At 38.7% G+C, this 24,896-nt stretch overlaps 1 protein-coding gene and 1 long non-coding RNA gene across 4 annotated transcripts in view; one reads left to right on the forward strand and one right to left on the reverse strand.

Moving 5' to 3' along the window:
* PARM1 (prostate androgen-regulated mucin-like protein 1) overlaps nucleotides 1–24,896 on the reverse strand; it is a 173,814-nt gene that overhangs the window by 85,998 nt on the left and 62,920 nt on the right. The window contains exon 2 of one of the 3 annotated variants that reach the window (XM_058433907.1): nucleotides 15,114–15,181. The exons of the other annotated variants lie outside the window; for them this stretch is intronic. The gene's annotated coding sequence lies outside the window, so the exon portion shown is untranslated. The remainder of the gene's footprint in view (nucleotides 1–15,113; nucleotides 15,182–24,896) is intronic. 3 annotated transcript variants of the gene reach the window in all.
* Nucleotides 220–14,918, forward strand: LOC116466910 (uncharacterized). The gene is made up of 4 exons (XR_004247677.1): nucleotides 220–295; nucleotides 938–1,088; nucleotides 2,906–3,842; nucleotides 13,519–14,918. It is a non-coding gene; the product is annotated as an uncharacterized LOC116466910 (long non-coding RNA).

Below are 24,896 nucleotides of genomic sequence, written 5' to 3' on the forward strand. Positions count from 1 at the left end.
ATGTTTTACTCAATCTAGACTTACTGGAATATAGGAGAGAGGCTGAGAATAAAATTTTATTTTCTCATAGACCTGGCCCTTCCCTCTGCCACACAGCTAGAGCACTGGGATTTCTCCACAACACCTGTGCCACTGCTTAGATGATGGAAGTTTGCCACGTCTGTAACTAAGAGCCTGGCGGCTGACATGTGAGCCGTCCAGTCTCACATGGTCCACAACCCCCTCAAACTTGAAAAGAAGGACAGAGCCACACAAGAGGACAGCTCCTTCTGCAGTGCCTCCTCTGGCCTGCCTGGTGAGGCACAAGTTAGGCATGGAAGAGAATTATCTGGAATGTCTTATCTGGCTGGTACCCCAGGAAACCTGAGATACTGTATACCTCCTGTTCACATACTAACACTTCTAAATTTAGCTTAGGGAGGTGTGGCCTCTAATTCTTCATATGAAGATAAGCTTCCTTTAACTCAGTGTTTCAACCTCTGCATCGTGACTAGATGACATGTGAGTGGAGATACTGACTGCCCCCTGCCCCGCCTTCATCCCTAGGCTGGTCATCTGGCTGTGAACCGCTGTGATTTTTAAATCTGCCAGTGACTTAGACAATAACAAAAGGTTGCATCCAGACTAACTTGGCCCATGTTAAGAACCCTGGGAGCTCAGCCCACAGATCTCAAGATGAGAGTGCAGTGCACTATCAATTTCTACAATCTCAAAAACAGTGAAAAACAAACCCTCTGCTGCTCCTTGGCTACTTTATTCTTATCTGCTGGGTGATAGCCGATAGTAAGGTGTTGAGAGCACCCAGAAGAGAAGGAACAGTGCAGCTGCCCATGGTGGGAGGGGAACAAAGACATCTGCCTTCTCACGAGGTATTTAGTTTCATTGCAACACTACTCAGTCTAACTTTTATTTTCTCTGCCTCCCCTGCCTGATGAAGAAAGGAGACAGCCTCAGAGCTATGCCTCCAGACGCATCATTCCTCTTGCAACACTGACTGTTTTCACAGCAAGATGGGCCCTTTAGCTCTCCTCATGAAATGTGAGGCCGTGTGCCCTCTCTGCCTTCCTCTGACTACAGAGGACCACTGGGTGAGTCTGGAAGGCACGACACATGTCCTAGCACTGGATACAATGGAGTGGTAACTACATTCAGATTTGCTTGTCTGCAACTTGGGTGATACAGCATTCTGAGTGCTGTACTATATTTTCTGGCATTTAAGTCCCTTCTTACATGTTAAAATAGAAATTTGGGTTCATGCTTTCCCTGTAAGTGCCTACAAACCCTCTTTAAACTGCTTAACACAGCCATAAAAGGGCCTTAGCCACCCCCCAACGCAACAACAAGGGACCCATGAGCTTGGCTCTCTCTGGGTACTTCTGTAAGTGAGAAAGAGCAGCAGGGGATGTCGGCTGCCCTTTGGCACCCTCTCCCTCATCATCAGGAGAAGCACTGTGTACATACCATCACCTACCTTCACAGTATCCACCTGCAAGGAGAGAGAAGCAGCCAAAACTTGGTTTACTATGTGCTTGTATTTAGTCCATTTTGGTTCTCTGTCAGGTTATTTCTATTTTTGAACATAAACTACTCTGGCAAACCAGCCCATAGCCTACTTTCAAAGCCTGTCTTTCAAAACATTTCTTAAATATGGGAAATCACCACTATGCTCAGAATGACCGGAACCCAAAAATCCTACAGATTTACCTGTATTTCTAGAATTTAATTTTGACACCTTCCAAAACTCAGGCTTGTTTTAATTCTGTTCAAAGAAGTTTCATCGTGTATTTTGCTACCTTTGAGTAAAGGGGAACAGAAGTAAATGGCCAAAAGGAAAAGTTCTTTCATTTGTTCTGAATGAATGAATTAAAAAATGCAATGAATGAGTGAATGAATAGAATGATCACTGGCAAAAGAAAGCACAATAGACAACTGACCCCAAACTGCCTTATCTCTGCAGTCAACAAGACCATATCCAGGGGCTGAGGCTGGTTTCACAATTAATTAAGTTCCAGAATTATTTTCCCTTCCTCTTTCTTCTTCCATGCACACTGACAAATAACCAGGGTGTGACATGTAAAAATTTTAAATCTCATTTGAAGTTGAAATGGTATAGAATTCAGGAAGTGCTGAAGTCTTATTAGAGATTACAGCATCCTTATAAACAATAATGCTTAAAATCAGAATAATCAACTTTTATATTTCCTGACTTGTACAGATTTAATTATCTAGACCTAATGTTTTAGTAATCTTATTTTCAAATGATATAATTTTTTTATCTTAATTTTATCTTTAAACAAATGCTCGTTTATTTGTAGAAGTTGGGGAAAGTAAAGTTCAATGTCTAATTTTTCTGATAAATTTGGAGCTCTTTCCTCTGCTTTCCAGGAGACAAAATAGAGAAACAGAAATAGGATCAAGTTCTATAAATAAATTGTGGTTGGCTTGTCCTTAAATATCATAAACTGTTGAAAGGAAATGAAGTCATAAATATATATTAATTTTATTTAAAAAGCTGGCTAAGATATGGTGTTAGAATTAAAAAGTTTTGCGAGAAGGAAAATGAAAAGGGGAGGAACCTGCAAACACTTCAGAAATAATGAAACACTTATATTCTCTGGTCAGCTTCTTCTAAGGCAACAGAATTCTGTGTTTGCCACTTTACTACTGTGCCGGTGGGATACTTCAGTAACTCACCAAAGCATTGAGGTATTGGCTAACAGTCCGTCTATGTGTTGCTTATTAATAATGGTTACATTTTGCCCAATATTTTAACCATGGTTTCACCTTCTCCCTATATTTAAAGATTCCCCAAGGAAAAACCACAAGTTAAATAACAGCAGAACAAGACTTTACAGGTAGGCATGTATTTGGTTGAATTTTGTGACCTCCTTTCATGTCTTTTCAGAATTTATTTATGGAGTTGGAAGAGTCAGAATGCGTTTGCCTATGAAAATTTTTTTTGGAACTGAAACAAAACAAAACAAAAAAGCCCAACCAACTTTGAACTTGTTTTCACTAGCCCAGCCCATGTGCCACTATCAGCCTTCATGGGCCTTACCCCAGCAAGGCCGCTGCTTTGGTGCTCTCCATGACGCAGTTTGTCTCTCTGCAGACAGAATTCTAAGGTGTCTGCAGAGCCAAATTCAGGTGAAGAAATGGGGTTATTGTGTGGATTATTTTAGGTCAGAATACAGGTCAAAAAAACAAAACTGGTTCTGTTTGAAATTGCCTGGCTGCCCTCATTTTGTCACTTGGCTTTACATGGAGAGATACTGCCCCAGGAATTACCCAAATGACAAAACAAACAAACAAACAAACAAAACCATACATTCTGCACCAAGAATAAATAATGCAAAGTGGAGACTGAGCTTATTAATTTTTCAAAGCCTTCCATACCTGAATATGTTAATGTGAATTAATGTGCTGGGCTGGCCCAGAGGAAAATAAAGTCCTTCTGTAGTTTATCTTCTATGCTTAAATTGGCAGGTTTATGGAATTCACGTTTGCATTACATGTAAAGTTTTTACAGTTCTTACACCTGGATAAGGATCTTTTGACTGGAAAGGTCAACATATTTCAAGGGCTTTGGCTCTGAGAAAGAATGGCTTGGTGGATTCCAGGTACCAAATCATCTGTAAAATCACATGCCAAATCCCAAAAGCTTACTGTCTCCAGGACCACAAACCAATCAATTTGGGAGGAAATTGGCTCAAATAACATCAACACTGGTAATGCCAATGGCCAAACTCTAGATGGTGAATGTGAAATCTTAACTGGAATCTGCTCCGAGGCCAAGACAATTAATACAACCAAATCATCTGGATAACAAGTCAAGCTATGAGGTGAACGTGGGTAATATAGTCACCAAATTCGAACCAGATGGTATCAGTGTGACTGATAATGACAAAGACCCTCTCCTTGACTGAATTTCAGTTGGGTTCCCCTGAGCTCTCTTCTTGACTAGGCCTCAACCTTGGCCCCTGTCCAGTCTGTTGCTTGCCCAGTCCAGTCTCAGCAAGAATTCTGCCAAGTTATTTTAGTGAGAATTCCCCCACCCTTGATATCTGATCAAGTTCCTGACCCCACACTTTTGATGTATAAGTCCTTGGCTTGCCTTCAAGAATCCTCTTCAGTTTGTTTAGCAACTTCCCCTTACCCTGGATGTCTCCTCTCAGTGATTTGCCATCCATTCACCCCCTCACTCTACTCATTGGTTTTAAATCCTTATTTGTCTTTATTGTATTCAGAGTTGAGCCTGATAGCTCTCCCCTCTTAAAATAGTCTTGACACATATTGCAAGAGTCTTGAATAAAGTCTTCCTTGCCATTTTAAGAAGTAATAAAACATTTTTTTTGACATGATAGCTATGTTTAAGAGGAGCTAAAGGTCAAGGCACTTTGGCGACAACCACTGTCCACTTAGCAAGGAGCTTAAGTTCAGCAAGGAGCCAAAATTGACCATTTTAGTTTTGAGGCTTTACCTTTAAATAAACTATTTATTTTGGAATGAATTTAGATTTATAGAAAAGTTGCTATGTGCCCCTCACCCACTTATTCCCATTGTTAACATCTTACTCTTGTAAAAACTAAGAAACCAGCATTGGTAGATGGCTATTAACTAAAATCTAGACTTTATTTGAATTTCACCAGTTTTTAAAATTAATGCCCTCATTCTGTTCCAGGATTTCATCTAGGTACTCCATTGCATTCAGTTGGCATGTTTTCCCAGTCTACTCTGGAATATAATTGTGTCTTAGCCTTTCCTTGTTTTCATCACCTTGACACTTTTGAGAATCACTGGTGAGGTATTGGGGAGAACGTCCTCCAGTCTGGGTTAGTCTGATGCTTTTCCCATGATTAGATGGGCCATGATTTTTTGAAAAGAATACCATAGAAGTGAAGTATTCTTCTCATCACACAGTGATGTTTTTGAGATGACTTTTTGATGTGGCAACTTTTGCTCATTAACCTTACAGCAGGATTCTTCATACCTCATTGCTATCCAAAGTGAAACCCACCTCTCAAGGCTTTTTTGAAGAATTTTACTGAAGATTTCATACTGGAAGGTGGGGAAAGGAAAAGAGGAGAAAGTTACATCACATATAACAGAGCACAAGTTAATGAAAATCCCCTCTAATATCAGTTTTTGCCCTTTTACAAAGAAAGGACAGCACCTGTATCCTCCACTTGCCCAGGAAGTTTCTGGAATCCACCTGCTCTAGCCCATCTGTACCCCAGATCCTCACTTCTTCTTGCTATGCATCTGCATGCCATCATCCAGTTCAGCAAAAGACCTTCTGAAGACTATCTGCACAGAAGTCACCTGAATATAGTATTAATAACTGAGAAATAGTTTTTCAATCTCAAATAACTTTCTTCCTTTATACAAAAAAAGTTTATTAAAAATATTTTTACTCCACAATTTATCAGTGAGAACTGACTTTAGGACAATGCCCCTCATCCATGATGAATTGGAAGGTTGAAACGAATTGGAAGGTTGAAGCAAACTGTCTTGCTCCTGGAATCTGGGGGGTGGAATGAGTGAACAGGAGCTTACTTTGCTCAAGTGTTAAACATTGGACTTTCTTAACAGTCATATTAACAAAGTATCACAAATTTACTAATTATTTTGCTTTAGTTGTTTGAGTCTCAGTCTCTTTCTAGTTCTTGGTCTTTAGCCAAGTCTATTCCTAAACTTTCAAGAGAAGTAGAAACTAACCTAGATTTCTCATAAGAACAGGTAATTTATCCATTTACTCACTTAACAAAAAATTATTCGTTGTTTAGCTGCTAGTCACTACCCATGAATAGAGTTTTTCTTTTATTTACTTATTTTTTAATTCAACAGATATTTACTAAGCTCCCACTAAATGTCTAAGAACAGATTAGACCCTAGGGATAGGGTCTCTACTCTCATAGAATCTATAGTCTAAGGAGGAGATAGATATTAAACAAATAATAATAAAATGAAGTGTATTAAAAGCTGTGAAGAGAATCATAAACAAAAGATCAAGGAAGGATGCAATTAGTGTCTGTGTGTGTGTGTGTGTGTGTGTGTTTTGCCAGGTGTGGAAGGAGTTGAATTACTTTTTAAGAGTAGGGGTCAGGGAAGGCTTATCTGAGGGAGCAATATTTGCAAATGATCTGAAGACTTGAGTAAGCATTAGCTAAACTGGCTAAAAAGAGGAAAAGTACAGACCAATGCTGAAAGCAGGGCCTGCGGGAATGTTCTAGGAACTTAACATGACAGTGTGTCTGAAGTGGGGGGACTAATGTGACCTTATCAATCACATGGGCCAGGCTAAAACCAAGTTTAAGATTGTGAATGCTGTTCTCCAGGTAGAGCTCACTGGTAAGTGCTCAGGAGGGCAAGAGCTAAGTATTAATAGCTCCGTCACATTAAAGAAGAGTATTATTTGAACTGTGAATATAATGCTAATTGACTTGTCCCTCTCTTCCTTAGCTATCCATCCCTGCTCCTACACAACCATGCCCATGTCTTAAGGAGAATGAGGCAGCAAACTTTCAGTGTCCACTCAAACTCTCTGACACCATGCGTCATTCCATAACGAGGGTCATTCGCAGCTAAAGACTGATATTTCTCTCTGCAGAAGGGAAGAGATACATTTGTGTAGATCAGGTACAACAGTCCCATTAGCACATTTGCCTCTTAGCTCAAGGATAACTAACTACAATGATTGCTGCAAAGGTCTTGTCTTTGTCTACACCTGATCATCCCATTTTTATTTTTATCTTTTGGCACGTAGAAAGATTTTTACCCATTTTTAACTGCTTAATTGGGTGGCATTAATTACATTCACAATGTTGTTCAACCATTGCCACTATCTATTTCCAAAACTTTTCAATCATCCCAAACAGAAACTCTGTACTATTAAGCAATCACTCCTATTTCTTTCCTCACTCTAGCCCCTAGCAACCACTAATCTACTTTGCTTCTTTGACTTGCCTATTCTAGATATTTCATATAAATGAAATCCTATAATATGCGACCTATTATGTCTGATTTCATTCACTCAGCAAAATGTTTTCAAAGTTCATCCATATTGTAGCATGGATCAGAACTATATTCTCTTTCATGATTAAATAATATTTCACTGCATGTATATACCATATTTGGTTATCTATTAATCTGCTGATGAACATGGGTTATTTCTATATTTTGGCTATTGTGCATAATGCTGTTAAGAACATTAGCTAAAAGTATCTGTTTGAATCATACGTTCAATTCTTTTGGGTTTAATATACGTTTTTAAGAAATAACACATTTTAAAAAATTGAAGTAAAATGCACATAAGATAAAATTTACCATCCGTATTAGTCCATTTTCACACTGCTATGAAGAAATATCTAAGACTGGGTAATTTATAAAGGAAAGAGGTTTGATTGACTCACAGATCTTCATTGCTGGGGAAGCCTCAGAAAACTTACAATCATAGCAGAAGGCAAAGGAGAAACAGGCACCTTCTTCACAGCGTGACAGGACAGAGTGCAAGCAGAGAAAATGCCAGACGCTTATAAAACCATCAGATCTTGTGAGACTCACTCATTTTTACGAGACGAGTGTGGGGGAAACTGCCCCCATGATCTGATTACCTTCACCTGTCCCACCCTTGACACGTGGGGATTACAGTTTAAGATGTGTTAACTGTTTTTAAGTGTACAGATCTATGGCATTAAGTATATTTACATTTCTGAGCAACCATCACCACCATCCATTTCCAGAACTCTTTTCATTTTGCAAAACTGAAACTCTATACCCATTAAAGAATAACTCTTCATTCTTTCTCTTCCCAGCCCTTAGCAGCCACCATTCTTTCTGTTTCTATGAATTTGACTACTTTAGGTACCTCAAATAAATGGAATAAAACAGTATTTTTCTTTTGGTAACTGGCCTACCTATTCACCCCTGCTCTCTTACTTGCAAGGCATACTTTTTTCTATGTTTTCACTTTTAACCTATTTGTGTCTTTAGATCTGAAGTGTTTCTGGTAGATAGTATATAGGTGGATCGTATTGTTATAAAATCCATTATCTCATTCTGTGTTTTGATTGGGCAGTTTAATCCATTTACATTTAAAATAATTACAGATAAGAAGAGACTTACTTCTGTCATTTTATTTCTATTCTATATTCCTTATAGCTTTTTTTGTTCCTCATTTCCTACATTGCTGTCTTCCTTTCTGCTTAGTTGATTTTTTTGCAGTTAAATGCATTAATTATTTTCTCCTTTTTCTGTATATCTGTATATTCTTTTAACTATTTTCTTTGTGGTTTTTATGGTATTACATTTAACATCTTAATGTTATCACATTCAAATTTGAATTTATACATCTTAACTTCAATAACATACAAAAACTCTGCTGCAACACAGCTCCACTCCCACCTCTTTTTAGTTACCGATATTACAAAACTGTATCTTTACACATTGTGGGTCCAAAGGTATAAACAAATTTTTATGCATCAATTTCTTAAATAATGTAGAAAACAAAATGTAGAATTAAAAACCAAAGTTAAAATAAGACTAGATTTTAAAACTGATAATAGCTTTAAAAATAAGCATTAGTCTCTTAAATCATATAAAATTCATAAAGTGGAGTCACAAACCAAAATGTGAAAGTTACCAGATTTTATAATTGTTCATGTATTTACCTTTACTGAGCCACCTTTATTATTTATTCATATGTCTTCAAATTACTGCCTAGTGTTCTTTCATTTCAACCGAAAGCACTTCTTTTAGCATTTCTTTAGGGCAGGTCTAGTGGTAATATACCTTCTCAGATTTTGTTTTTCAGGAAATGTCTTAATTTCTCCTCTTTCGAAAGACAGTTTTGGCAGATATAGGATTCTTGGTTGACAGGTTTGTTTGTGTGTTTTCTTTCAGCATTTTGTATATATCAGCTCTCTACTTTCTGGCCTCTAAAGTTTAGAATGAAAAATATGCTGACAATCTTATTGAGGATCCCTTATATGTGACAAGTTGCTTCTCCCTTGCTGCTTTCAAGATTCTCTCTTTGGCTTTCAACAGTCTGATTATAATGTGCTTTGGTGTGGGTCTCTTTGAGTCCATTTTAGTTACAGTTTGTTGAGCTTCTTGAATGTTTACATTCATGTCTTTCATCAAATTTGGAAAGTTTTCAGTCATTTTTTCTTTGAATAATCTAGCTTCCCTTTTCTCTTTCCCTCTTCTCCTTCCAAGACTTTCATTATGTGTATATTTGTCTGCTTGATGATATCCCACAGATTCTTTACACTCTGCTCACTTTTCTTTGATATTTTTTTCTGTTTTCTCCAGAATTGACAATTCCCATTGTCCTATCTTCAAGTTCACAGATTCCTTCTTCAGTCTGCTCAAATCTGTCTTTGAATCTTACTGGCAAATTTTTTATTTCAGTTATTGTACTTCACAGCTCCAGAATTGCCTTTTGGTTTTGTTTTAGGTTTTTTCTCTTTATTAATCTTTCTGTTTTGTTCATACATTGTTTCCTTGACTTTCTCCACATCACTTTTCAGTTCTTTGAGCATCTTTTTTTTTTTTTTTTTGAGACGGAGTCTTGCTCAGTCACCCAGGCTGGAGTGCAGTGGCACAATCTTGGCTCACTGCAAGCTCTGCCTCCCGGGTTCACGCCATTCTCCTGCCTCAGCCTCCTGAGTAGCTGGGACTACAGGCGCCTGCCACCACGCCCGGCTAATTTTTTTGTATTTTTAGTAGAGACGGGGTTTTACCATGTTAGCCAGGATGGTCTCAATCTCCTGACCTTGTGATCCACCCGCCTCGGCCTCTCAAAGTGCTGGGTCTTCGAGCACCTTTAAGACAGTTGTTTTAAAGTCTTTGTACTGTAGATCTTCCATTGGGTATTTTTTAGGTATGTTCCTATTGGGTTATTTTTCCTTTTGAATGGGTCACACATACTTTCCTATGTTTTTTTTTTTTTTTTTTTTGAGACAGAGTCTCGCTCTATTGCCCAGGCTGGAGTGCAGTGGCGCAATCTCGGCTCACTGCAAGCTCCGCCTCCCGGGTTCACGCTATTCTCCTGCCTCAGCCTCTGGGACTACAGGTGCCCGCCACCACGCCCGGCAAATTTTTTTGTGTTTTTAGTAGAGACAGGGTTTCACCGTGGTCTCGATCTCCTGACCTCGTGATCCGCCCGCCTCGGCCTCCCAAAGTGCTGGGATTACAAGCATGAGCCACCGTGCCCGGCCTTTCCTATGTTTTTGTGTCTTGTGATTTTTGTTGTTGAATACTGGAATATAATACTTTTGAATACTTTTGAATATAATAATGTAGTGATTTTGGAAATCAGATTCTTCCCCTTCCCCAGGGTTTGCTAATTGTTGCTTTTGGTTTTTAATTGCTATAGGCTGTGTCAGTGCTGGTGATCAGCCCAACATGTAAACTTAAGGTCTTCTCAGTTAGTTTTTAAGACTGTGCCTTTCCCTAAGCATATGTTGTGACTTCCTAAATGCCCCCATATATGTGGTTGTTTTTAGAAGTCTTAGACTTTAAATGTCTGTCTCCCAAAAGGGGAAGAAGAGAAAAATAAAGTGGGAGGAGGAGGAGGAGAAGAAACATAAAATAAAAGTGCACTGGTCCTTTAGATCTTATGGAACTTGCTTTAGCCAAAGGGAGAAGGGCTTGCAACGTGAAGAAAGGGGTGCAACAATGGCTTCCTCCTATATGTGTGCACCTCAAAGATTAGACACAGAAATCAGCAATCAGAATATATATCTCCAGTTTTTGTAGGATTCTTTTCGCTCACCCTGGCTCCTACAAACTGCCTGCAAGTTACATATGAAACATGTGCACACCTGCCTGCCATGGGGCTGGAAAATGGGTAGCTGCTGCCATGTTGCAAGCCGAAATTAACCAAAATTTACTATTACCAATCCTTCCCCTGGAAGTTACAATCATTCTAATAGATTCCAGAATTCCAAAATAGGTCAGACAGATTCCGCAACTGCAATTGTTGTTTAGATGCGGAAACTGGTGCTTCCTATTCTGCCATATTCCCATAGCGCTCTATGATCAATCCTTCTTAACTGATGACCCTGCTAAATGGTTTGATCATCCTAATTTCTTGATGAATAATCTGAATTTATGTTTTGTAAATGCTATAAAAAGATCAATATTCTTATTGACACAAGTTTAAAACTTAGGCAAAGTAACAAAAATTAATACTAGTATAACAACAAAAACAACAAAATACTAGTTATGAAAATAATGGTGCTGAGAATTTTGTACTAAATGAGCTGCTGCTGATATAAAACGTTCCCATGAACAGGAACTAAAATATCTATCAGTGAGTTATGGATTACTTGGGATTTACTCGATGTAGCATGCATATTATATTATTTTAAAAAAGAAGTAGAAATGAGCATGGTGAGGGGAGGAAAGGTGGCTGAGTGGAACATCAGAACCCATGATGCATTTGCAACAGACACTTTCTAAGGTGGAAATAATAAGCTAACCAGACTTCAGGATAATAAAAACTTTGCTTAGGATGCCAGAGGAGCTGCTGGGTTCTAGCACCAGGTCTGTCATTAGTTATGTGACCCCGTGCAAATCAATTTCCCTCTGAGAGACACTTGTAAAATGGTGATGGGGGGAGGATAAGAGCTTTATATCAATTTCTAAGGTCTTTTACAAATAAAACATTTTATGATTTTATAAATCTAGATCTCTAGTGTCTAATACAATAGGCACTAAGATGCATGGCTATTTAAATTAAATAAAATGAAAATTTCAGTTCCTCAATTGCACTAGCCATATTTCAAATGCTCAGTAGTCTGATATAGTAGTCAGATGATGACTAATAAGTTGGACAACACTGATAGAGAACCTTTCCATCATTATAGAGAGTTTTGTGTTGGATAGCCCTATTCTAGATCTTTTTCTTTAAAAAGACTCTTGATAAGCCTAATGTGAACATTATTTATGTTCTTATATAGTGCTATTGATTTTATCATAAAATTGACTTTTGCTACTAAAAATACTACAAAGAATTGGCATTTATTGAGCATGGCCATGTGCTAGAATTGTCCAAAGGGGTATTTTGACTTAATCCTCAAAACTCTCGGAGATAGGAACCGTTATTAGGCCCATTTTGCAAATGAGAAAAACAAGATTCAGAGTGACTTAGTAAGTTCTTCAGAGCCACATTCTAGAAATGGCAGTGCTAGGGCTTAATCCCATTAACTATCATTTCTCAGAGAACCAGACATTTCACTTTGGCCCCAAGCTTGGTCTCTGGTCTTACTGTCTTATGGTCGAGCCTCATAAATTCCTCACAATCTTTCTTGTGGACACTGGACCTTTGTAGATGCTTTGTCAGAGTACTCCTCTACCCCCAGCTTTTCATTTTCTTTGCTTGGCAAGTTCCTATTTATCCTTTAAAAGGTAGCTCAAATATTACTTCTTCATCAAGTAAAATAGTTACCCTGTCTGCTTTGGGTTTCTGCTATACTCCATTCATACCTCCAGCACACAGCCTACTGGGCTGCCTTATAGTCTCAGTACACATGTATGGTTTCCCACCAGATGGTTAGTAAATTAAAGATGAAGGCTGTGCCTTAATTATTTTTGTATATCCCTAGTTCAAGGAAAGTGCTGAGTCAAGGTTAGCTAAATAAAAATATCAGAATATCTTCCTAGGATTAAGAGTCATTACCCTTTTCAATCACTCTGGCTTATATAGATGCTTTCCATTATTCTTGGAACATGCAGTTTTAGATGCTATTTATTATCTGTAAGCAGAGAGCTCTACCACCTTCAGGTAGGGAGCAAGGTATAAATAAATAAATAATCATTATTTCTGAGATAAGTAGTTATTCCCAAGCCTCTCTATGAGTAGTCTGCCATTTACAGGCAAGAAAATATTGCCATTCCCTACCAATTCTTGTGAAGTTCTGTCCACATTCCCTACCATGCACCAGGCATGGACAGCACTCTGGGCTACCTGCCCGCAATGAGAGGCCATTTGGAATACTGCAGGCCTATTAAGGTGCAGCTTGGCTGCTGTCTAGCTTCAATCCCTCCCTGAAGCTGCTTAAGGAAGGAATATTAAAATTGTTCACAAAGGTCTTGGTGCACAGTTAAGAAGACACCTGGCAACCCCACACACTCTCCCAGAGTACAGAACAGCACCACCCCATTCCCTGCCTGCAGCTCTTTACTCTAGACCAATGACAAAAGAAGAAAATGTTATTCTGGTTCTCCTTGTCTTCTAATGTCATATAGACACCTCTATATTGAATCATCTTTTTGCTTCTCCATGTTAGAAAAAGCTGAGGTGGGCCCAAATATTTAAAAAGAACAAAAACCCTTAATCAATCAAGCTAGCAAACAAATCAAACAACAAAATCAGAGCTATTACCAGAACAAAGAGTAGGGAGAGAAATATTATTCATCCAAGACCTCCTGTATATTAGGATTGTTCTGGGTAAATTAATCTCTTGTAATCCAGCAGTCCTAAAAGGTATGCTTACTGATCTTATTTTACAGATGGAGACATTAAAGCCCAGATAAGACGTGCTGAATAATAGAAAGAACATGAATTTATTGGCAGAAAGACCCGAGTTCAAATGTGGCTGTCAGTAACTCTGTGGCTTTGGACAAATTATTAAGCCTCATTAAATCTCTGTTTTCTCATCTGGAGATTGAGACCAGTAGTACCAACTTTCCAGGGCTGGTATAGAGTCGAAATTAAAATGTCTGTAAAGTGCCTAACACAATGGCTGGCACCTTATTAGATTTAATAAATGTTAGTTCCCTCTTCCCTTGCCCACTATATGGCAGAGATGTAATTCAAAAGCAGGGAGGTGGGCCTCCAAACCCAAGTTCTTGGCACATCTGTAATGAGAACTTGTCTGAGCTGCTTCTCCACCACTGCGGTGATATAATCAGATTGGCTGAACTTGAATGATTCTTTCCTTTATACTGGCAAACCACTCTCTATTATTTTATGTATTTAGCCCAGATGTAAATCTTGTACAAGTCAAAATCAAAATATATAAATCATGCATTTCCCAGTGCATTTTAATGTGCCTGCAGTACAGCCTGATCATAAAAATATCTGCCAGCTACTTAAAGTCATAGACCTACTCAGAAAAAAGGTTTAACATTGGCAAAAGATTATAGAGTAATTACTGGGCTTCAGGTTCTAGGGAATTTGCAAAAAGCCAATAAGACAAAGGGAACACCAATAGCCTTTCTTGTGCTAAATCTCTCTCACAGTCCCCCTGTTTTGAATCAGGCCATGTCTTCCCCTGGAAAGAAAAGAAATGCAAGTTCACAAAAAATGTTCTTGTGAAAAGTTGTAAGCTGCATTTACAACTGGGGAAGATTTCAGTCTCTGTTGTTTTCTTGCTGGTCATAGATATATTTGTCCTTCGCTTGGTATGGAGAAAGATTCTGAACTTTCAGAAAAAAGCTTCCAAATCTAGACTCCAAAGAATATAGTTTATCTTACTGTGGCATTTATTTTGCAGACAGTTCCCTCTCCAACACATGAGTCTATACAAATGGTCTTACCTGGCAACATATTTCCCAGCCCATGCACCCCTCCCCTATCCCTGATGCCCTAAGGACACCACAGAGACAGCTGTGGGTGCAATAAAAGAGTGCAAACTTGGAGTAATGAGATCAGCATCGTGTTCTAACTCTGCACTTTTCTCTCTGCCTTTGTACATGTCACCTCAATTCTATGAGTCTTGACCTTTGTCATCTCTATAATGGGGACATTAGCTGACTACCAGGTGTTCCACCTGAAAGCTCTGTAAAAGAAAGCACATTGTGTTATATAAATTTTTTAAATTGGAATTTAGAGAGCAGAAACTGAAGAACTGTATGTTCAGCTGGTATTTTCCAGTGTTAAGTTAAAATTCATACTTGCTACTAGTCTGGTTTCCTTTGAATTAGGTTTTTTTTGGAGGTCTAAACTTTGGAGACCTTTGCATACATAAGTAGCTTCCAAAATACTGAGCTTTGTGCATTAAAATGTAAGTTTTATGATACTCTACATAATGGACTGTAATGGAAAAAGCACCAGACCAGGGAGCCAAAACATCTATAACTGACTCCTATGTTTACTGACATACCTGAGCATTCTGCCCCTCCATTTCTTCATCTGTAACTTGAGAGGACAATGTCTGCCTTCAAGGGTGATCTGAGGGTGAGATGAATTCATGCAAGAGTGATCTACGTGATGGAAGTTATGGCCAAAAAAACTAAAGCCAGTACTAGATATCCTGAGGAGGCTTATGAAATTTCAAAGAAAGGCTACATCACTTAACAGTTAAATTAATCACAGAATCAATGTTAGATATTCTTAACCTTACTAGGGGCACAAGGTTCAGGTCTTGGATAAAATCTATGGATCATCCCAGAAAAAAATGCAAATAAGTACATATACATAATGTTTGATACAATTTCAGGTGTTTTGTGGGCTTTCTGATGCTCATTTGTGTTTCATTTATGTTTAGATAGACCTCAGGTTAAGAATCCATTTCAGATCATAAAGAAGAGCAGACACTAATGATCATCTCATTTCATCCTCTTATTTAACAGATGACAACTGGAGGTAGGGAGCTTATCAGTGACCTTACCACAACTGCTAAATATAGCTTTAATGAGTTTTTTTTCATTTTTCAAAATCTGCAGTCTACATTATATAGAGTAAGCTTAGTTATGTGGAATATGTTCATTAGCAGAACATTTCATTTATCCTCCCTGTTAAATCAAAATAAGCTTATGAATATCTTATACATTTTCAATAATATAAATGGAATTTATATCTTGAAATGATGTCATATGGCAAGAAAGCACAGACTGAATTAATCTAGTGCTCCTTTTAAAGCCAAATTGCCAAACACTTTTAGAAGGAAACTTTATCCACCATGGCTTAAACCTAAATTCTTAGGTGAATTATGATCTGTTAATCAGGTTTCCTGAATTTACACAGCTCCCAGCTAATTGCCTAGGTTCTGTCAAATTCCTTATCAAAAAGAAAAATCAAGTGTTGCTGAAGTCTGATGCTAAGAAAAATGCATTATTTTTATAAAATATTTTTTATAATTTTTTTTATAAATATTCTTATTTTTATAAAAATAAGATCAAGAAAATGCATAAACAATATAATTTGCACATTTAGGAGCCTTGGTGAAGAGGACCAACATTCTCATTGCTGATGGGATTTGAGACCTATTACTTTTCCACTGTCATTGAAACCAGCAGAAATTGCTCTCCCACAGGTGCAGGATTGATTGGTGTTTTCTGAACATGATGCTGCACGATGCTAGAATGGGCCATCAGCATCATAAGTGAAAAGAAAATGAGCAGGTAGAATCACTGAGTGTACAGCGAGATTCAATCTACACTTTGCTATCTCTATAATTTCAAAACAGCAGTGTTTTTTTGTTGGGCATTATGAGTCAAACACAGGTCAAGTTTACATTGTTAGAAACTTTGCAGTAAGTGCTCAGCAAAGAACATAGGCACACTTTCAAATCCTAGCTGTCATTCTTGGTAAAGTTGGAACAGAATAGACATGGCTTAAGAAAGAAGATAAATGTCATCATTTTTACTAGTAAAGACTTAGTGAAGTATTAACTGGCACATGCCAATGAACCTTGCTTCTCCAGTTCAAGTTTCCTGTGCCCTCTTAGAAACCCAAAAACTCAACGCTGATTAAGTAAAAGAAAAATTGGGTCTATTCCTTAAATTCCTGTACCTTCACATACCATCTCAGAAGGCTTTTGGTTCTTCCTGGGTAGTTCTTGCTGAAATAGTGAATGCTCTCTTCTCACTAAGAATAATTTACTGTGGATATCGAGACTTGGAGCTTCAGAAGATTTATTGCGTATCTACTCTTAGTTTTTGCTTCAGGTGCCATGTAATATCTTAAGTTGTAGTACATGTCACTTTTGGAGAGGAGGTTGTGAGGTGGCCAGGCCAGCCAAGGTAGTGTCTGTAGCCTCCAAATCAGTCAGCTTGACTTGCCAAGAGAGACAGGCCACTTCACCAGGCATGACCCACTTCTCTTCCTCTTCCTGGGGTTGCAGCCCAAGCTCGCTCACCTGCTTCCCTCAGTCACATGTCTCTGGAGAGGCCAGGATGTTCTCAGATGTCAGTAGTGGTGGGGATCGCTTTTCAAACTTTAATGTTTCTTGTCAGTTCTTTCATTCTGGAAGAATTATCATAAAGTACAATCTTCCATGGAAAAGTTTGGTCATCCAAAGCATGTGCCCCAAACCAGATATATGAGCTGGTTGACCTGTTCACCCCTTATATAACCTCAGATTTCCTGATTAAGTCCTTTAATCTTAATTGTTTTAGAAAAAGATTCAAAGCTTCTAAAGCTCTTTACTCCTAGCCTCCTGGGCACCAATGTTGGGTCCCAGGCTGTCTTGCCACATTGCTTTGGCAAAGCAATGACTTTCCCTGGAATTTTAAAAATATAATGAGGCTGTTCTCTTGCTTTGTAACTTTTTATCTCAGCGTGAACTCAGTTCTCATCAAGGAGCTTTGTTTGCAGCATCAGAGCTTTAATTTGTTTTATTCCTTAAATAATAACTCATATCAATAAAGGCTTTAGACAGCAGATCTCTCATTTTTTCTTAGAATATTTCTCTTACCTGTATAAGCAGAACTATTTAAGTAGTTAAATCTCCTATAAGAGAAATTATATTTTTTTCCAGAGGAAGAAGTTTCAGATATTGATTTTCACTATGACATATAAGGAAAGCTGTGATTCCAAAAGAACATGAAATAGGTAGCTACAGAGCCAAATAAATGGCCAAATAAATGCTCTATTGAATGTTAATTTTCTCTTAAGAAATCATTTCAATGCTATTTGGTCTCCTTCTTTTAAAGACTTCTAATTACTTTAGTAAGGAAGGAAGCAGGTAAGGAAAGAGGAAAATGTATATCTCACTCACAAATATATGTATATACACATTTTTACATACGCACACACATAAACACACACTTTTCACATTGGCGAACAGAAAACCACTGTCCTAGAAGGTCACATTTTCTATATATTTCAGTGAAAGATTCTTGTAACTTCTTATGTTCCCATATCCAGTAATACTTACACAGAACTGAGAAGAAGATCCTTTTAATGGTGTTGGGAAAACTGGCTAGCCATATGCAGAAAACTGAAACTGGACCCTTTCCTTACACCTTACACAAAAATTAACTCCAGATGGATCAAGGACTTAAACGTAAGACCTAAAACCATAAAAACCCTAGAAGAAAACCTAGGCAATACCATTCAGATTCAGGACATAGGCATGGGCAAAGACTTCATGGCTAAAACACTAAAAGCAATGGCAACAAAAGCCAAAATTGACAAATGGGATCTAATTAAACTAAAGAGCTTCTGCACAGCAAAACAAACTATCATCAGAGTGAACAGGCAACTTACAGAAAGGGAGAAAATTTTTGCAATATATCCATCTGACAAAGGGCTAATATCCAGAATCTATAAAGAACTCAGACAAATTTACAAGAAGAAAACAAACAACCCTATTAAAAAGTGGGCAAAGGATATGAACAGACACTGCTCAAAAGAAGACATTTATGTGGCCAACGGACATATGAAAAAAAGCTCATCATTACTGGTCATTAGAGAAATGCAAATCAAAACCACAATGAGATACCATCTTATGCCAGTTAGAATGGTGATCATTAAAAAATCAGGAAACAATAGATGCTGGAGAGGATGTGGAAATATAGGAATGCTTTTACACTGTTGGTGGGAGCGTAAATTAGTTCAACTATTGTGGAAGACAGTGTGATGATTCCTCAGGGATCTAGAACTAGAATTACCATTCGACCCAGCAATCTCATTACTGGGTATATACCCAAAGGATTATAAATCATTCTACTATAATGACATATGCACATGTATGTTTACTGCAACACTATTCACAATAGCAAAGACTTGGAACCAACCCAAATGCCCATCCATGATAGACTGGATAAAGAAAATGTAGCACATATACACCATGGAATACTATGCAGCCTTAAAAACGGATGAGTTCATGTCCTTTTGCAGGGACAGGGAGGAAGCTGGAAGCCATCATCCTCAGCAAACTAACACAGGAGCAGAAAACCAAACACTGCATGTTATCACTCATAAGTGGGAGTCGAACAATGAGAACACATGGACACAGGGAGGGGAACATCACACACTGGGGCCTGTCATGGGTTGGGGAGCTAGGGGAGGGATAGCATTAGAAGAAATACCTAATGTAGATGATGGGTTGATGGGTGCAGCAAACCACCATGGCACATGTATATCTATGTAACAAACCTGCATGTTCTGCGTATGTACTACAGAACTTAAAAGTATAATTAAAAAAAAATAGAAAGTGGGTCATGTCCTCCCTTGCATGCAAACAAAGGAAAAGTATCATTTCTACATTGCAATGAGCAACGCTAAAAAAGTGCAGGAGGCTATTTTCATCTCCTGCAACTTTTTGCTCTCTCTATACTCTTCCTGACTTTACTGCAGGCATGGTGATGTAAATGATACAGTGTTGTAAACAATAGAGTATTGAATACGGCAGAGGAGAAGTGAAATGGTGCCTTTGAAATTTGTCTCTAACATTGTATACTTGCTACTATCCTTGTCCTAGTCAGAATGCTCTGGAATCACCCAGAGGCCTCTGACAACCTACAGGCTGGTTGAGTTACCAGAACGGCTGCTATTGCTCAGCACAGCCCATTCTCTGTGAGTCTCCAAGGAGCGACATTAAAAGTCTCATCAATTTAGACTGTTGTTTTCAAAGAGTCAGATGGTTTGGAAATGTGTGACGGCATTTCCTACCACCATCCTTTCCTCCGTTTCTTTTCTTTTTCCTGATTTTCTTTGTTCCTGCTTGTCACAATGCCTGCAGGATGCTACTGGTATTTAGTGGTCAGGAACCAGAAATGCCATCTCCATGTAAAAAAAAAAAAATCCCCCTCCAAATGCCTAAAATATAGATTGAGAAACACCTGATTTAAACAGTCTCATGAAGAGCAATAAATACGTAGATAAATAAGGAAACAAACAAAAAAAATTGATGTGATAGTGAATGCTATCTTGAATAAAAGTAATTTATAATCAATTAAGTTCATAACTTATTTTATCTGTGGGGAGGAGTCTTTCATGAACATGATTGAGATGTGAAATTAATATAACTGCTATAAGTTGAACCATGGTCCCCAACAAGATAAGCTGAATCACAACCCCTAGTACGTATGAATGTGACCTTGTTTGAAAATAAGCTCTTTGCAGATATAATTGAGTAAAGATGAGAATGGGCCTTATGACTGGTGTCCTTGTAAGAGGGAACTTTGGACACAGTGACTGAGAGGAAAGGAGGCCATGTGAGACAGAGGTGGAGACTGAAGTGATACAGCCACAAGCCAAGGAATGCCTGGGGTCACTGGAAGCTAGAAGAAGCAAGGAAGGATCCTCCCCTGGAGCTTCAGAGGAGGTATGGCTTTGCTGAAACCTTGATTTCAGGCTTCCAGTTTCCAGAACTGTCGGAGAATACGTTTCTGTTGTTTTAAGCTATCCAAGTTTATGGTAATTAGTTATGGCAGCCTCAGGAAACCCAGACAATAGCTAATCTATATTTATCCAAAGCTTGGCAAGTTGGCATAGTTCAAAGGGGTAGACAGCTCACAGCAGTTTGGGGATAGGACACTTACTTACTGATAACCTCTGCTTCTGGGCAACTGAGAAGACACATTTCCCTTTCTACCCAGGAGGGCACACTTCCTTCTAAATTCCTCTAGTTTTGGTTGATAACACCAGGAAAGATTTCCAGAGTCCCAAGATTAAAGGAAAAAAAAGTATCTTTTTGGTGACATAAACCAAAAGAGCAAAACAAAACTCCTTTCTTTGTCACTCTTTTTCTGTTGCAGAAGCGGATTATGTTGAAAAATAAAAAATAAAAAGAGTAAGAGGCCAACCACAGGGAGTGCCTCTATTTGATGCCACCTTCATTTCCATAGGACATGTTTGCCATCTCATGTTTACTGCCTTGTCTAGGCTCTCTTCTGTAACACATTTCAAACATGACAACTCATGTTTATTGGCCTTGCCTAGGCTACGTTCTAACAACACATTTCAAAGGTTAAACGGTGAACTGCAAAATTAAAATAAGAAAACTGACCTATAGGCTGGGCGTGGTGGCTCACGCCTGTAATCCCAGCACTTTGGGAGGCTGAGACAGGTGGATCACGAGATCAGGAGATCGAGACCATCCTGGCTAACACGGTGAAACCCCATCTCTACTAAAAATACAAAAAATTAGCCGGGCGTGGTGGCGGGCACCTGTAGTCCCAGCTATTCGAGAGGCTGAGGCAGGAGAATGGTGTGAACCCGGGAGGCAGAGTTTGCAGTGAGCTGAGATCGTGCCACTGCACTCTAGTCTGGGTGACAGAGCAAGACTCTATCTCAAAAAAAAAAAAAAGAAAGAAAACTGACCTATACAGAGATATAACTCATGCCCATTTCTTACTAAGTACCAAAACCAAATAGATGCATTTTTTTTCAGAGGAAACATGGGTTTTCTCCTTCTTATGGAAAGCTCCCCTGTGGCTAGTACTGGATAACTAACTATGGATCTTTTAAAAGACAATCCCTATTGAATTCACTTGTCTAGAGTGAAATTTTATTTCATAAGGATGTTCAGGTAATGATGATTGCCCAAATATAACAAGCTTGTCTGTAAAGTGATTACAATGCCCTTTTTCTTTTTGAGACAGAGTCTTGCTCTGTCACCCAGGCTGGAGTGCAGTGGCATGATCTTGGGTTGCTGCAACCTCTGCCTCCTGGGTTCAAGCGATCCTCCTGCCTCAGCCTCCCAAGTAGCTGGGATTACAGGCACCTGCCACCATGCCTGGCTAATTTTTTGTATTTTTAGTAGAAACGGGGTTTCACTATGTTGGCCAGGCTGGTCTCGAACTTCCGACCTCGTGATCCTGCCCTCCTCGGCCTCCCAAAATGCTGGGATTACAGGCATGAGCCATGGCACCTGGCCTATAATGCCTTTTCAAATTTCATTTGCTGATGTGTAATCACAGGAAACTGGCCAACTGGATCTCCTGGACCCTGTCATCTCTCCTGTGTTTCCCCTGTGTCTTTTTCGTGTCCAGGGCATTCACCATGACTCTCACTGTGCGATTCCTGATCCAAGTGGTGTTGCAGGTTCCAGCCCACTTTCCTCTTCCCTATAAGATGTATTTGTCTTATAGGCCACTCGCCCGGGGCCTGTGCTTTTCTACATGCCAGTACATGGTAATGGATAATAACCTTCAGCTACTCTAAGTTAATGTGTTACTTCTCTCAGAGATCATAAAGCCTTTAAATCTTAACTCTCAAGGAAAGGAATGCTGGTGAACAAGCTTGAAGAGGCTTTGGAGTTCCTGAAGTCAGGGGACTAATGTTTACATGAGATTTTTAGTTAAGTTCTTTCACTAACTAGCTGTGAGACCTTGGAGTCCACATTTTGAGCCTCAGTTTCTGCAGTTCAATTTGACAGGCATGGAGCACTTGCCATGTATGTGCTCATATCTGGGAGGAAGGGATATGAAGCTGAGACATGATCTGTTCTCTAAAAGCTGAAAGACTAGTAGGGCTGACATGTGAAGAACACAGGGAAAAATTTGAGCCTGCAAAATGAAGAGACTTTTGGTTGGCAGAGAATGGAGGAGTGTGGAATTCTAGAATGAGGAAATGGCATGAGCAAAGGCAGAGAGGCCTGAAAGCGTCCAGCAGTCTCCTTGGGGAAGACTTTCCAAACAAGAATGACCTCTCTGCTTCTCTGGCCTTTCACACCATGATAAGAGGCACCTCCTTTTTTTTTTGCTCTACCTCTAGTTCAGATCCCAAGCCACTTGCTAAACACTGTGGACTTGTTTTGCAAGCAATTAGGAGGTCTAGAGGACTCATTTTAAAACTATGGAAAAACATAATCATCTGCAAAGTAGGAGAGAAGAGTATAATGAATCCCCATGTTCCTTTCAGCCAGTTTCAGCAATTATTAACTCACAGTCATTTTTCCTATAATATTCCCACTCCCATATTATTTTGAAGTAAATCCTAAGCATCATAGCATTTCTTCTATAAATAAAATAGTATGTATCTCTAAAAGATAAGGGTTGTTGAAAACATAAGGGTTATATTATTATCATATTGAAAATATGAACAATACTTTAATGTCATCATATATCTAGTCAGTGTTAAAATTCACAATTGTCTCATAAATGTCATCATTTATTTTTGCAGTTTTGGTTTGATTCAGGATCCAAATAAAGTTCATAATTGTGATTGGCTGCTATGTCTCTTAAGTCTCTTTCTAGTCTATAAATTCCTCCTACCTCTGTCAATCTTTCTCTCAATCTCTTTTTTTTCCTTGCAATTCATTTATTGAAGAAACCTGGTTATTTTTCCCATAGAGTTTTCCATAGTCTGGAGTTTGCTGATATCATCCCTACAGTGTTATTCAACATCTTCCCCAGTCCTCTGTATTTCCTGTGACTTGACTGTTGGAGGTAGAAGCTTGATCAGATGTAGGTTTCTTTCAATTTGGCAAGACTGCTTCATAGGGGATGGTGCATTCCTCCATTAGGAGATGTAGTACCTCAGTGCATCACACTCCATGGTGTTGGCAGCCACCACAGATGATTAGTACCCAAGCCCACTAACTCAGTAGGTAACGCAATATGGTGATATTCTATTTTTTCCATGCCTTCTTCATTTATTAGCTGGAATAACCCTATAGAGAAAATTATCCCATCATCTAATATTTGGTCACTCAATGGTACACTTCACAAAATAAAGGCAGGCTTAGATAAATAAATCAATTAAAAAACCTGATTTTTTTCTACTCATCTATTATGTTTTCAAAATAATGTGTTGCTTATTAGCATTCTCCAGTGAAGGTCGATGAATTTTGGATTATTATTGTTTTGTTTTTGGCATTATTGTGAACTTATGAGTTTAAACGTATTTAATGTGTTTCAAACTACTACAATTATAATCATCATCAATGCTCAAATTGCCCCAGCTTTGGCCAGTTGGTGCCTCATTAAGTGGTTTTGAGTCCTTTTGACAGGATCCTAGTATTCTTTGAGAATATGTTTACTATCCAGTCTAACAAGATATTCCAGATTCATCTTATATATTTCCTAACCCAGACCTGGAATTAGCCACTTCTCCAAGGAGCCTTCATTCTTTTTAGCGGAAATAAAATTTACAAACCATAGTCTCAGCACCTATAAGATTATCCTCTTCCTTTGGAAGACAGCAGGCACTTTGGCATGGCCTAAATGAGTCCCAAGGCTGGCAAGAGACTGTGGGAAGAAAAGGGGTGACCATTTAGGAGTTACTGATAAGAGATGATAAGGCTCTCAACCAAGGCTGTGGGGATGGGGAAGAGAATCAAAGTTGGGAAAAATTCTAGAGACTACATTTATGCAAGAGAATTTAGCAACTGATTTGGTAGTTCAAGGGAATGGGGACAGAGGCGGGTAAAAAATTAGAGACCTGGGTTCAACGTCTAGTCCAGTTCTGTTACTTATCTACTGCGTGATTTGTGGCTCATTACTTGACTTCTGAATCTCAGTGACCTGAACGGCAAAATGGGAATAGTACTGCCTACTTTCTAGGGTGTGAGAGGATTAGATGAAGTGGCAGATGAAATGAACGTAGCGCAATGTGTGATACCTAGTAAAACTAAAAATTTAAAAATGTGACACTCCCAAATATCTAGGTTTATCTATAATGTGAGAGGTTGGCCTAAATCACCCCTAAAACTTCCAGTCAGTTCTGCTCCAGCCCTCTCCCCAGTCACACCTGTGCTGCTTTCTGATAATGT

Source organism: Hylobates moloch, unplaced genomic scaffold, assembly GCF_009828535.3.
Source record: "Hylobates moloch isolate HMO894 unplaced genomic scaffold, HMol_V3 SCAFFOLD_2, whole genome shotgun sequence".
Lineage (NCBI taxonomy): Eukaryota > Metazoa > Chordata > Mammalia > Primates > Hylobatidae > Hylobates > Hylobates moloch.